Here is a 15934-nt window from a genome sequence, read left to right as displayed (position 1 = left end):
AGGAACTCTCAGATACGATGGGCTGTGTGTGGATATGCGTTGTGAAAAAACAAAACTTCTGTGCTAAGTTTTCTCCGATGCCCATTTTGTATTGTCAGTATTTGACAATACCTCTCTGAGATAACTTGTGTCATGTTCAAGGAAATCAACGAGAATCACCCTTTGAGTCCCAAAACACACTAGCCATGATCTTTCTTGCCGACAGCATTTGCAAAGGCTTCCTTCATTTCCTGGAAGAATGTGTATGTCCCATTCCACCAAATGCCTTTTTGTCTCACAACTAACTTCCTTCACCCAAGTCTTGTCCCCTGTTATAATACAATCGATAACTTTGTTACCATTTATTTGAGGAATGTCAATGCTGCAGCCAGTCTGTTTCTTGTGGTCTTCCATTAGAATTTTGGAAACCCACCTAGCACAAAATTTGTGGTAACCGAGCTTCTCCACCACAATTTCACACAGAAAACTCCAGGAAACTTGGAGAAAATGTTATGAAAGTTCTGTAATTGTGAAACAAAAACTTTCATTAATTTTATCGATGATTTTCATCACTAGTTCATCAGTCACAAGGCTAGGCCTGCCACTGTGGTTCTCGTTGTGAACATTTATAGGACCATTTTTAAAATCAGTGCACCATTGCCTCACTCAGTATTTCTTTTCTGTACATGTCACGAAAGTTGCTGCAATCTTTTTGCCACCAAAAACTAATCACAAAACGCACTTCCCAAGTGGCAGGATTTTCTATTGCGGTGCATATTTTAACACTTCACAGAATGCAAAGCAGCAGAGACACAGACCACACGCCACCACCGCTGGATGCGTTATGAGTCTAGGAACGTTATGGCTTCAAGATGGTGGCTGTAGCACTGCATACTGTTGCAGTAGACCAAAACTTTCTAGATAGTCCTCATATATCCACACAGTATTACAAAAATCCCCATCACATTTACTATTCCTTCCATTTGTAACATATGTTTTGACTCACCATTTCTTACAGCCCCTTTTTTTTTTCAGAATTTATGAGAATTCAGCTCTTCCTTTTGCACTTTCACTTTGGAAAAAAGATCTATCATGTAATTCAGCTTGCTTAGTTGAAAGGTAGAAGGCCTCTTTAATGGCTTCTTTTCACACTCAACTCACTTCATTCAAAATATGGGTGTATGTCTATTCAACCATACAGTTTTGCATTGGATACTATAATCTTGTAAATTACTTTCCCATTTTGCAATTTATTGCTCTATTTGTATCTGATTCCCTTTGTACTATCATCCCATTATTTTGTACTTTTATTGTTCCCTCTCAATTTTTAAGAACATGAGAGAATTTTGTGCTGTTATATCAAGTTATATTATTATTACAGTACTCTTATTTAAAGGTAACTGCACTTACGTTGCTTTTAATTAATTGAATTAAATGATCACAGTAACATTTCACAAATTTAATTGGGGGGGGATTGAGGTCATTCTCTCTGCAGATTCACCTGACCAAGGGTCGCCCCTTTTCTAGGCTCAACTGTCCTCCCCCCTCCTATACCTACATAAGATTGAGTATGTCCATCTTACGTCTTTACCAATATGCTCAGCCTCTGACCCTTATCTTTCTCTGTAGCCTATCGACTCTACACAGTCATTCCAAATCATTGTTTCCCAACACCTTTTGTACATTTTTACATTTGCTTCTGGCAATGCCCATAACTTATATATATATTCTATTAAATCATCTAATAATAAGCTTTCTTTCATGTTATTCTTCCTACATTCATTCTACACTTTTACTAACATTGAGAAGTCTTCACCTTCCAACAGATAAAGGTTGTCTTATTTAATCTTTCCAACATTTATATGGACTTGTCATCTACTTAATAGATCATCAATCCTTCAACTTATGTCTCTCAACATAATATATTAGTAAACATAACCTTTTTATTTCAAGTACTCAAATCACTTATTCATTAGCACTCTCTCATAAGATACAATTCTAATCTTTCGTATTATTTTTAGGCATCAGCTGTTAAACAATTCATTAGTGCGCTTTAACCAGAGAACCATAGTCTTTGGTACAGTGACAAAATAATTGACTTGTCAAATTATTTCTTTTTCGCTTGCATGTTAGCATGTCATCCTCCTCTTATGGACTGGTTTTCTTTCCTGTCCACATGACGTTGCCAATATGCCATGAACCACAAACATAATGTCCGACTCCCGTAACAACGTATGTCTTTGGTCATTGCGCATGTGCTACCTCTACCTGCTTTCTTACTATGGTAGATTGCAAATACCACTTTGTGGTCTGCAGAAGAAAACGGTTTCAGCTAAAGAAATGTACGAATGTGGCTAAAGAGGGATGATAGAATAGGTACTCTTGTTGGAGAAGTAAGTAAAGAAATTTAAGAACAGGTTTGTTAGGATCAAAGAAAGAATGATGATACAGCCCCAAACAGAGAATCCCATATCCTCTGCCATCCCAGGATCCCCTCCATGATGAGTTCTTCACTAAGATGCTGGAAGATGATGAATGTTCAGCATACCCTACAGAAAGGACCTGTCTTGGCTTCACCTGTACAGTTCCTGAAAATTGATCTTAACATACTACTAAGATTAGCATGAAGGTAGGAAATAGAGTTGTTATCATTATATGTATGTCCTCTTATTGTCATATCTCCACACAGCTTCTACTGACTGATAGGTAACCTCCCACACAAAGAGTCATACAAACCCAACCATAATCTTACATTACATTTTTATTGGTCCTTTTGATCCTTTGTTGTACAAGGTATACAGTATGATATTGGACAAGTCATTGTGATTTACAATACATGTTTTTAAGTCATACAAGAATATTTACATTGATTTAGGCTTAATATTATCACAACTGAAGGTTCAGCTTCCATATGTTATATTTAACCCAAGTAATTCAATGTTTTTTAAGTATCTGGCAATAATTTTTTTACGTTTCAAGATATTCATCTATACTATAACAACATTTTTTCAATAAATATTTATGGACAGCAGTTTTAAATTTTGAAGTGTCTTTTATTGTTTTAATGTTTGTAGGTAGCTTATTGTATAGTCTGTTTCCTGTTTGCAGTGGTCCATTCTGTTTTAGCATCGTTTGTGCATGTTGAACATGTACGTCCTGCTTTCTCCTTGTGTTATACAGGTGGATTCTGGGGTTAGTTGACACAAGATTGTTACTATTTTCTAAGATTTTCCTTGCAAATATGATTACCTGTAAAATGTACGAACATGGTAGTTGAAGGATATGTAGTTTCTTGAATAAGGGCTTGCATGAGCTTCTTGAAACAGCATTTTCTATGGCTCTTACAATTCTTTTTTGGCATATAAAACAACTTTTGCTAGCAGATGCGTTTCCCCAAAAGATTATGCCATATCACAGTAAGGATTCTGCCTGGGCGAAGTATACATCTTTTAGTGTCTCTTTCGATGTGCAATCAGAAAGAATTTTGATAGTGTAACAAATGGTATTTAATTTATTTGTAATGTATTTTGCATGTTGGACCCATTTAGATCTTCTTGGATCCATATCCCAAAAAATTTTGAACAGCTTACATTTTCGAGGGTTCTAGTAAACGACTATGTCTGGTGCTAGTGGACATTTATTTTGCACTGTGTGTTTATGCATTGTAACTGTCTTTTCTGTGTTTATTACTAAGTTGTTTCCAGAAAACCAGTCTGTAATGTGGGTGGTACAATTTTTAATCCCATGTAGCAATTCTTCTTTGGTCCTTCCTTTTATTACCACATTTGTGTCATCCACAAATTTTATGTAATTATGGCATGGGATAGTTGGTTCCAAGTCACTTACAAAGAGTAGAAACAGAACTGGTCCTAGAATGGAGCCTTGGGATACACCATACTTGATGCTCTGCTTTTCTGAGCAGTAGGACTATCTTGTTCCCTTCTTGGATAGTAAGCTCAACAAATTGCTCTCTGTTTTGGAAATATGATTTTATCCATTCACAGGCCGGGCCCCTAATACCTACAGATTCAAGTTTCCAAAGCAAGATGATGTGATTGATGAGATTGAATGCTTTAGAGAGGTCTAGAAATAAGGCTGAGGTATGTTCTTCATTGTCTATTGCATTTAAGGCTTCATTTAGGAGTGCACAGATAGCTGTCTCAGTAGATTTAGATTTTCGGAATCCATGTTTAGTATTTGAGAAATAATTATTCTTTTCTATGAAACTGATTAGTCTTTTATAATAGATTTTTTCAATTATTTTGGAAAAACCAGACAACAGTGAGATTGGCCTGTATTTATCCCTTTCTTGAACAGGGGTTTTACTTTTGCTATCTTCAATTTTTCTGGGTACACCCCTTCTGATAGAGATATGTCACCAGTTGGAGCTCTGTATAAACAAATAACAGCTAGTTTAATGTCTACTATGTCAACTCCTGATAGCTCTACATCTTTTTCCTTCACTATTTCAACAGAAAATTTTATATTTACAAAGTTTATATTATGTCTTATGAATATACAACTGCCATGTTCAATGAATATACAACTGCCATGTTCAAGAATTTTTCTACAGAAATAACCACCTAGCACAAAGTTAGGTAGGGACACAATATGTAACTTGTCCTAATCAAGCAAATGTTCTGTGAGACACAGTAATGATATACTTTTTAATTTGTTTTCTAATACGATTTGGATTTCACTTGTTTTACTAGTTAGTGATTGCACATTTTGGTGAAAAAGAACAAAGTTCATATTTTTGTGTTTTACCTTCGAGTTTTTATTTTGTGTCCCCATATAAAATCCTGGCTGTGAGGCAGAGGTCTCGATTTCATCTGATACATCATTTCTGGTATTTTTTAAATTTTCTGTCCAGGGAGATGTTTTACAATGGGAATTCAACATTTCTCTGGAATATATCTGCATGCACATATTTTCACCCCTATTACTGCTTACACAATTAAACAAAATTGTGATGCCATATTAATGGCATAAAAAGATATAGCAGTCCCCTGTGACAGATCCTGGATGAAGAGGGGGCATACTTCACCACATGGATTTTCAACAGTCATTAGTGCTGACACAGGAAAAGTAGTAGACTTACAGGCGGTGTCTAAATATTGTTCTGCATATCCCTTGCACACGAAATATAATGATGCGGGTAAAAAAACAGAATGGCAAGAAGCTCACAAAGATGTTTGTATTTAGGAGATGGAGACTTAAGTGCTTTCAAGACTGTCGTTGAGTCAGCCCTGCAGAAAAGACTGGACTATTGAAAAACTAGAGTGCTTAGGCCATATTCAGAATATGGTAGACAATAAAGGCAATCTACTAAAGCACAGAAAGCCATTGGGAGGTAAAAACAGACTAACAAAGAAGAGAATTGACAGCCTGCAAGTCTATTACGGTGCTGCAATTAGAAATAACCCCATAGATTTTGATAGTATGAGGAAGGCAGTATGGGCCATTTGGTTTCACTACTTGTTGACAGACACAACACCTCAACATGGCCTATGTTCTAATGAATGGTGCAAGTGTCTAAAAAAAAAGCAAGGAAAGTGGGAAGCTTACAGTCATAAAAATTCACAAAAATAACCTTCTTGATGAGGTTGGAATAGCCATAAAACTAACTTTTCGAGCACTGTCTTCACCAGAACTGCTAGAAAAATGTCTGCAGGCAAAAACACAGGACCCAAATGAATGTTTCAATACTCTTATTTAGAATAGATGTCCAAAGACTGTGTTTCCAATTTGTAATGAAAATTTTTACTCTGGAAGCTGCAACAGTGTTTAACGATGGGAATGTGGCAAGATTTCACATCTTTGGCATGTTGGGCTTTACACCTGGAGTCTTCACTGAGCAGATAACTGCAGATCATCTATGAACAATGAACTATGAAGGTGGAGACTTCAGTACTAAATATAGAAAACATTGCTAGGTAAAGGAGCAGAGGAGTTAAAAAAGCAGCAGAGGATGATGAGGAAGAACTGGAATATGGATATGGTCAGTATTAGCTAAGGTGGTGTTAAAAAATTTTTAAAATATTTCACCCAAACTTTCAAATGATGTTTCAGCAACTTAAGGTTTTCTCCTTTCAGGAAACACACACATATCAGAAACTATTGGTTGGATTTCGATGAAATTTGGCACACCTATTCTTTTGCATGGATGCAATGTTTAAGTGGGACAAAATTTTAATCTAGACATTGTAAACAGTTTGGTGGTTGATAATAAATGGAAAATTTGTCCATAAAAAATGTTCAAATCCAAAAATCATGGAATATAATAGAAATAATTTACTGAAAAGTTACTGCACTTAATTGTACATTTATTAGTGTAGATTACTTTACCATAGAAAAAATTTGTTCAGTTTGCGGGGAAATAATGAAAAGGTGTATCTTAAAATAACAACATAACAAAAAATTCAAAATTTTCTCACAGCATTAAAATTTTATTAGCAAAAGACTGCCACTGTATCCCCTTAACCTGTCAGCTGACCCTTGACAACTGTAGGTGCTACTTACTTTGGTCATCCTGTAATTTACGACCTCTCCTTTATCTTTAACTACTCATTCAATAAACAGGTAATAAAGCCATAGAGCCTCAGGTAAGTAACAAAAGCAAACAAAATTTCAACCTACAACTTTAAAATAAACTTTAGGCCTTTCTTCAGTTTGACAGCTGTTTAACTTTGGTTCTAGACTCTGTTACTGAGCCAGCTTCACAAGACTTTCTGCTGTGGCAGACAAAAACAACTGAACACATAACATTCCTTATGTTACATAAATACCTATTTTTTAACTTTATACTTTTCATTTACCAATAAATGAATAAGAAAATAAGGCTACCTTTACCTCAGATACATAAATATAAATGCATAACTCTTACTAAATAACCTTTGAAATAATTGTAAGTTCTTCCAGCTCTGTCACCAAAAGGCTATCCCCACAGCAGAAAAACAAGTAGTGCTGTAGTGTCACAGAAGTTACCACTACTAGTGCTGCCTTTCAGTAAAATCTAGTCCCTTGAATGCACTGCTTCTGTATTATGATCATACCACATTTATCATGCTGCTCTGTTTTATGAAGATGTCTTGCAACAGTATCAGTAGAAGTAAGCTCTAACAAACACTTGAAATTAGGTAGTGGTCTGAGAATGAATGTTACTGTTTAAAACCAGTCACCATCAAGGAATTTGATGCTACTGTGACAGAAACTTGAATAAATAATAATCACATTTGAGTTGCTGGTCCTATTACTGACAAAATGTTGGAATTACATATTTACGCCCAGTTACGTTTGGCATTTAAACATATTTACATACAAAACTGTATTTGTTTTTTTGGTTTTTTTTCTGATGGACTGCAGCTTTACTGTATGGCTGGCTTAATGGCTACTTCAGTAAAATATTCTGAAGATAAAATGGGCCCCCATCTGGATCTCTCCACAATAGGTGCAACAAGCAGCCCAACACTTATCGGCAGTGTGACCCATTTGCTTATAATGCCTACAATTTATCTCCATTGTAAATACATGGTGGAAAAACATTGTCTTCACATAGTAATGAAACAAAATGTGTACCTTCTTCCCTTGGCAGTGCAAGGCAAACCATCTTGTGTAGAGATGAGAGTGCCACCTTTATTTGCCCCCCTCCCCCCCCCCCCCCCCCCCACGTCGTCCATTTCCATGCATGCCAAAAAGCAAAGGGCAAAGTCACTGCATTGTAGCCTATCTTGAGGCTTCATATGGTGCACATTATGAATCTTTTAGGGATACGAGTGTAAAATGTGCCATAAAATCTTTCAACTTGCTGATCAGTGGAGGGACAATACCGGTGACACAGCTCGAGCACTGGATGCAGAATTTGAGGCACATGCTGCATGGTTGGCTATAGCTAAAGTGTCTTCATCAACAACTGCAGTGGGAATGCGCTGACTCCCTCTCCCTGTTGCACTCATAAATCACCTTCTCCTTCAATTTCATCATCACATTCTGATATGGGGCTTCTTCGCAACTGTTTCTGTTTGGGATATTCTCACATTGCAGCACTGCTACTGCTGCCGTGCTGATAATACAACTTACCAGCAGTACGCAGTCTTTCTTCTCAATAGCCATCATACAGAAAACTTCAAACTGTTTAACCCTTTACACCAATGGTCACTTCACAAAAGAAATCAACATGTGTTGCCAAGGGAGCGGTCCTATTGCATTCTGTGACAGGCGGATCCATATACTGAAAGAATGACAATCCTATTCTGTATCCCTATCAGAAACAACAACAGACGCAATCAGTTGTATCCTGGTTTTCAATTGACTTATATACATCAAATGAAAAACAGGATACAGTTTTATGCAAAATTAATAAGATGACAACTCTAACATAGGTGTTCTGTAATACAGTTAACCTATGTCGGTCAACTAAATAATGCAGAACCACTATTACCCAAAATATTAAACACCAACAAACCCAATAACAACAGAAAACAATAAAATCAAAATAAAAAAACTTTAACATAGCTTCAGAACTTTCTGCCCCGAAATAACATCCCCCAAACCCGAAACTCCACTGCAGGCTGCCCCTTCGATACTTGGTTTTCCCAAAAGCAGCCTCATAAATTTCTACATTGTCACGCACCCCCCAAAGACCCACTGTACTTCAAATGCTGCCCACATGCTTCTCGACAAAATGAGTACTTGTCGATTACAGTACACCCACTGGCATTCATGCACACACAACTGCACAGGATACCTCATACATCAGCAATAAGTAATTTTCGTAATGTCTCTCAAAGCCACCTTAAATATTTCAAACCATGTTTTCTTCTAAAGGAAGTCCACAATCTCTCTTGGTACATCTCCAAACATATAAATCATTAGTGCACCATGATGACACACTCATCAGTGGCCACACGGCATCGAACAAATTCAGCAGTTAATCATGATATTTATAAAAAACGAACTATAGATAAAGTACCTATGCCAGTCAGGTTGTTCCTTATTCATTCACCCCAAATATCTGAAAACTGCTCAAAATGAAATTTAAAATTTATAAAGTATTACCTAAAATACTACAAACACTCACTACCAGATCAAATGACAACCAATAAATTAAAACATTTACATAAATTCTTTAAAACAACAACCAACAACAAAACACACACACAATTGGTTTCTTTAAGTGCCACATTCATTATTGAATTATTCATTATTAAACTTACAATTTGATGCTTCATTTCCCATGATAACAGTTTATTCTCCATGACTCAGAAATAAGCATATTATTATCTATGACTTGGAATATGATGTCGTTAGTCAAAGATAATGTTTTGTGTCCCATTCTTCAGTTGACCTGACTTACAAGCATTCCTGGTGCTGTTTTGGTGGTGTTACCAGAAGCTGATAGGCAGGCTCTTGATATCTTATGTTGGAATACTATTATCTTCAACTGTACTTCTTGCTAGTTGTGGTGTTTTGGAGGTAGTGTTATTCTGGCTGCCTTCCCTACAACTACTCATACACATCAGTGTGTGCTGCTAAGTAATCTGCCTATTCAGATAGGCTAAGCTATGCTGTCACATTTCCTTGCTCCACAATGAAAGTTCAGGACAGATCAAAACACACTTAAAAAACTATTTCTCCTCACTGAAAGCTTGAATGACACTTAAACAAAAACTATCAGCAAAATTTGAATGCTGTTTACATCACCTTGACAACATAGATGTATTTCTGCTCGATGATGATGATGATGTGGGACAGGATAGTCAAGACCACAGAGTTATAATAAGGGGAGATGGTGCTACAAAATTACGCTGTATGTTGCTTTGATGCTGACGCTGCCATGTTAGAAGCACCAAAACTAGCAGACTACTGTTTACTATTGCTTTATTCTTAATTTCTGTCATGTGCACACAACATTTGTTTCAAATAGAAAATGTTAAAGTGCTTTTGTGAATAGCACAGCTTGAGGAAGACATTTCTAGAGTTTTTCTGGTCTTGAATATATATTTGATATGATAATATGGCACATTTTGCCTTGAAAATGTAACTTTTTTTTGTTATACATTGTGAATTACCAAGAAGACAAGTACGTGATGTGAAAAGGCCACTTTCATAAACCATCATTTTTCCTTAATACAGACTGATGAAACTGATGTTAGGGCTACGATCTCTTCCTGAAAATGTTAAAAACATATTTTGTTATGTTTGATCTGTTTCAATCTTCTTCTCAGAGAGAGCTATCTGAGCTGCACTGGTAGGATATTTCAAGTCAGATGACATAAATAAAACCATTATAGTAAAAGCAAACAGCACAACCAAAATTTATCTACATAAAAGCAAATATCAAACAATGGAAGCTCCAGGTGGGAAAATCAACAATATAGGAAAAGACAGATTGATACTTACTGTAAAGAAGACATGTCAAATAGTAGACAAGTACAAATAAAGACACTCACATCTTTCGGCCAAAAGTTATATGTTAGTGTATTAATTGTGCCTGTCTGCAACTTGACATGTCTTCTTTACAGTAACTAGCAATCTGTCTTTCCCTAGATTGTTAAAAGCAAATATTGTTTGAATGAGTCCACTTACAAATGCTGTGTGATTCCTATAGACTTTAGGCTAAAAGTAGAAAGATTAATACACCTGTAAATGACACAAGCTGCCATTTTTCGATCCAAGCACTTCCATCAGACATTAATGTTTGGGTGCAACTAACATGGCGGACATTGGGTTCAAGCCGTAACAACTTCCCTAATTATACCCCCATGGTCAGGAAATATAGCCATGTTTCCTCTTAACTGAACAATATGTATCTCCGATTTGGAATGATTAAGATTTTTCCTGGTAATGTAAGAATGTCAGGACTAAATTGTATTTCATATGTATTGAAAAATCAACATTTATCTTGGCTGATTTGGTGTCATTTGTGTTAAGCTTAATTTCACTTAGAACATGTAAAAGAAATAGTATGGCATACAATAATATTTTATTTTTTCATAACAAATGAACATACATATACGTCTGGAAGACTTTGTATCAGGAACATAAACTTTTAAGTACAATATATACCAAGGAACATCAACCAATAAAATGCATATACATCATTTTCTGCTACAGAATTTGAGAATTCTAGATGTGGCAGGATTTTCATTTATTGTCTTAGAGAAACAACCCTTTCAACATGAATACACTGATGGAACTCTTGCAATCTCGCAATTCTCTCTCTCTCTCTCTCTCTCTCTCTCTCTCTCTCTCTCTCTCTCTCTCTCTGTGTGTGTGTGTGTGTGTGTGTGTGTGTGTGTGTGTGTGTTTATGCAGATACAAATTTCACCTACAGTGGCCTTCTTTGTCACAGTCAAACAAAATTTAAAACATTCACTTTCAGAAGGCACTTCAATGGCATAAGATTGATAGTTACTATTGAGTATTGTAGTGCACTATTTAGTTTAGTTTCATGAGTGGCATTTCATAATTACATGCCAAACATTCTTGGTATTCCATACATTAATACATGCATACCATACATACATACAGAGAAAAGCACGGTTTTCCATAGTGGTCACTTCCTGCATTACAGAAGTTAAGTATCGTTCCCTCCTTGTTGGTCCCTGTTGCATTGTTTCTTAAGCTGTGAGAGAGCATAACCCAAATCATATCTACACACCATTCTCATCGTTTCAATAAAAACTGGACTCAACCAGAAAACAAAAATCCCAATATCAAAGCTAAACATCTATAAACCACATACAAAAATATATGCCATCACATGTCCGAATATTAAGTACGTAACATTCACTTAAGTCCACTGCCCTGTGCGGTGCCCGTCTGGTTCTAAACTCCATCTGAAACACACAACAGAACTATGAGAACCTATTAATAGCACAACATTAAGCAATGTGTGTGCCTACAGGGTCATGTGTTTTAATACTACTCAGTGTGGAACATTTTGCCCAGGAGCAAATGAAATTACACTTTTGGGCATATACTTCAAATTTTTAAAAGTGACAAGTGAATACCTCATATTATTTCTGACATGAGGGCCCAACTATTTACCAGCCAACAAAACAATAACTGCTACAAGGCTGACAGACATGTAAGTGAAAGTTCCTACACTTGCTGCTTCAGGATGAGGATGGTGAACTGTACTTTTACTTTAGTATATATTGCAAGTATACATACATTCCACGATTAAATTTGCAAGAGTAAACATGATAATTGTTTCCAACAAAGTGAAATTTGGCTGTAAACATAAAATGAAGTAAAGAGTGTAAAAGAAAATTTTTGGATAACTGCCAAACCATCAAACCTCTGTGTCCATTCTAAACAATTATGATTTTTTCAACAAGGTAAGGAAAAAGTTAGATTACTACTCACCATCGGAAGCTCAGACGAGTCCGAACTGCCAGAGGCGGCTGTCATATGTGTGTGAGGTGTGCTTGCTTTTTTTTGTGTGTGTGTGTGTGTGTGTGTGTGTGTGTGTCATGCATGAGGGCAGCTGGCATTCGTTTTTCCCTTTTCTGAAGAAGACTTTCACCAAAACAAAAGCTAGGTGTGTAACAGTCTTTCCATTGTGCTGTCTGCAACTCAATGTGTCATCTTTACAGTGAGTAGCCATCTAACTTTTTCATTATATTGTCAATATTCCAACCTGGAGTTTCCATAAAGATTCCTTTTGACAATTTTAATCTACTTACCACCTCGCCATATCTCTTCCCTTCAAACAATGTCTAAAGCCTTTTTTACATCTATGAATGCAACTACAATGTCTTTCTCAATTTCCCATTTCCTTTCTACAACTTGTTTGGCTGTAAATATGGCATCTACAGTTCATCTTCCACATGGATTATTGTTGTTCTCTTAATTGTGGTTCTATCTTATTTCTGATTTTCTGTAAAATTGTCTTTCCATAAATCTTCATGCATCGGCACAACAGTGCTATTCTGCTGTAATTCTCACAGAGCATGTTGTTGCCCCTCTTAAAGATAGGTACAATAATTGCCTTTGTCCAATCATGAGGAATCTTTCCACATGTCCATACTATCCTAATTATTCTAGACAACCACCAAATTTCTGTAGTTCTGCGGCTTTGATCATTTCCTCTGTGATGGCATCTACTCGAGGAGCTTTGCCATTTTTCATTTCTAATACAGCTTTCACTACATCCAACATCTGCAGATCTTCTCTTTCTGTTCGCTCTGTGATGGCTTTTATCTTTTCTCTCTCCCTACCTCATCACTTGCATTTGTTTCATCTTAACAATTTTAGAAATTTATTAATGGAAGAATTTCCATGAGTAATTACAGTATAGTTCCTGAGTCTCTTTCTGCTGAATGACAATTAGGACATACTAAAAATTAAAGCTTCAACTGTTTTTCCTTTCACACTGTGTATGTTTGTTGTGTCATCAGTTGCATTCCAGTTTTTCCTCTTGTAGTATGTGGATGCTTCACCTTAGGGAGATATTATTAGCCATCACACATTTTAATAAAATGTACTGCCCACGCTCATGAACCATGGACCTTTCTGAAGTGGGTGGCTTGCGTGCCTCAGTGATATAGACAGCTGTACTGTAGGTGGAAACACAACAGAGGTATCTGTGGAGAGGCCAGGCTAGCCTGTGGTCCCTGAAGAGGGAGGCAACAGTCTTTATGACTGGCTGATCCGGCCTTGTAACATTAGCCAACAAGGCCTTGTTATGTTGGTACTGTGAAAGACTGAAAGCAAGGATAAACTACTGCCAGTATATTTCTTGTGAAATTGCAACTCTACTGTACACCTTCATGATGATGGAATCTTCTTGGTTAAAATATACCCTCCATTTTGATCTCTGGGTGGGGACTACTCAGCAGGATGTAGTCATCAGGAAAAACAAGAACCAGCATTCTACAGAACAGAATGTGAATATCAGTTCCCTTAATCAGTAGGTAGGTTAGACAATTTAGAAAGGGAGATGGATAGGTTGAGGTTACAAGCAGCTGCAGGAAGAATTGACTTCTGGTCAGGTCAGTCACAGCTATCAACACAAAATCAAATTGGAGTAATGCAGATGTAGCCCTGATAATGAATAAGAAAATAAGAATGCAGATGAGCTACTGTGAACAGTAGAGTCCATGAATTATCATAGCCAAAACAGACACAAAGCCAATACCCACCCCAGAAATGCTAGTTTATATGCCAACTAGATCTGCAGATGATGAAGACATTGAAATAATGTATGCTGAACAAAGGAAATGATTCACACAGATAAGGGAGATGAAAATGTAACTGTGATAGAGAGCTGGAATTCAATACTAAGAAAAGAAAGAGACAAAAAAGCTGCAAAACGTGGAGAAAATGAAAGAGAAAGCTGCTACACAGAATTTTGCACAGAACTTAACTTAAATAATTGCTAACACTTGGTTTAAGAATCACAAAAGAAGGCGGTCTTATGTGGAACAGACTTGTGACACTTGAAGATTTCAGACTTATTATATAACATCAAGACAAATTTTGAAACTAGATTTTAAACTGCAAGACATTTTCAGGAATTGATGCGGACTCCAACCATAATTTATTGGTTATGAACTGCAGGTTAAAACTACAGAAACTGCAAAAAGGTAGGAATTTAAGGAGAAGGGACCTCTAGATTTGATAGAATCTTCACAGGTTGTTGAAAGTTTACAAGGAAGAGACTAAAACCGAGAAAAGGAATACAACAGAAGATGAAGGGGCAGCTTTATGAGATGAAATAATGAAAGCAACAGAGGATCACACAGATAGAGAGACAAGGCCTAATAGAAATCCTTAGATAACACAAGAGATCAAGAGATACTGGGTTTAAATGATGAAAGGAAGAAATGCAAGGCTGCAGCAAATGAGGCAGGCAAAAGGGAATACAAAAGTCGAAAATTGAATGACAGAAAATGTAAAATGGCTAAGTAGGAATGGATAGAGGGCAAATGAAAGTCTGTGGAACCATGCATGATGAGGGGAAAGTCAGATGCCATTTATAGTAAAATTAACAAGACCTACGGAGAAAAGAGGAGTAGCTGTATTTATAGTAAAATTAACTAGAGCTATGGAGAAAAGAGGAGTAGCTGTATTTATAACAAAATTTCAGAGTGCAAACCTGTACTAAGGGAAGAAGGGAAAAGGCGTAAGTAATATATCGTGGATCCATATAAGGGAATCAAATTGAAATCATCATCATACACACATCAAAAAGAGTTTAGCATCACCTCTGTTCCAAGAGTTCCAAAACCTGTACAGAAAAATGGAAGAGAGATCAACATACACATCACTTCCACTCCTTTTATTGCTCATGAAAACCACACATTGCATGTTGTACCAACATACAGTGAGACCTTCAGAAGCAGTGGTCCAGATTTCTGTACACACCAATACCTCTAATACCCAGTAGCAGGTCCTCTTGCATTGAAGTATGCCTGTATTCTTCGTGGCATAGTATCTACAAGGCACTGCTGGTCCAGATTGTCCCACTCCTCAATGGCAATATGGTGTAGATCCCTCAGAGAGGTTGGTGGGTCATGTCATCCATAAACAGCCCTTTTCAATCTATCCCAGGCATGTTTGATAGGGTTCATGCCTGGAGAACATGCTGGCCACTCTAGTTGAGTGATGTCGTTACTCTGAAGGAAGTCATTCACAAGATGTGCATTATGGGGATGCGAATTGTTATCTATGAAGACAAATACCTCGCCAATACGCTGCCAATATAGTTGCACAATTGGTTGGAGGATGGCATTCATGTATAATACAGCCATTACAGTGCCTTCCTTGACCACCAGTGGTGTACGTTGGCCTCACATAATGCCACCCCCCAAAACAGCAGGTAACCTCCACAAACCTACTTTCATAATACTTACTGTTTTAGACAAGGCTATTGACACTTAACTGAACCACATTCTTAGAAACTTTGAAGTTAGTAGGGATAGAATACAAAAAGCAAAAGGTTATT

The 15934-nt window shown here is 36.8% G+C and overlaps 1 protein-coding gene across 1 annotated transcript in view; it reads right to left on the bottom strand.

The window, feature by feature from the left end:
• Window positions 1-10968: 10968 nt before the first annotated feature.
• Window positions 10969-15934, bottom strand: part of LOC124748064 (formylglycine-generating enzyme) — a 113397-nt gene continuing 108431 nt past the window's right edge. The window contains exon 5 of the mRNA XM_047248955.1: window positions 10969-11819. The gene's annotated coding sequence lies outside the window, so the exon portion shown is untranslated. The remainder of the gene's footprint in view (window positions 11820-15934) is intronic.

Source organism: Schistocerca piceifrons, chromosome 1 (genome assembly GCF_021461385.2).
Source record: "Schistocerca piceifrons isolate TAMUIC-IGC-003096 chromosome 1, iqSchPice1.1, whole genome shotgun sequence".
NCBI classification, from domain to species: Eukaryota; Metazoa; Arthropoda; class Insecta; order Orthoptera; family Acrididae; genus Schistocerca; species Schistocerca piceifrons.
Note: the sequence above shows the minus strand (reverse complement) of the source record. Positions and strands in the feature narration are given on the sequence as shown.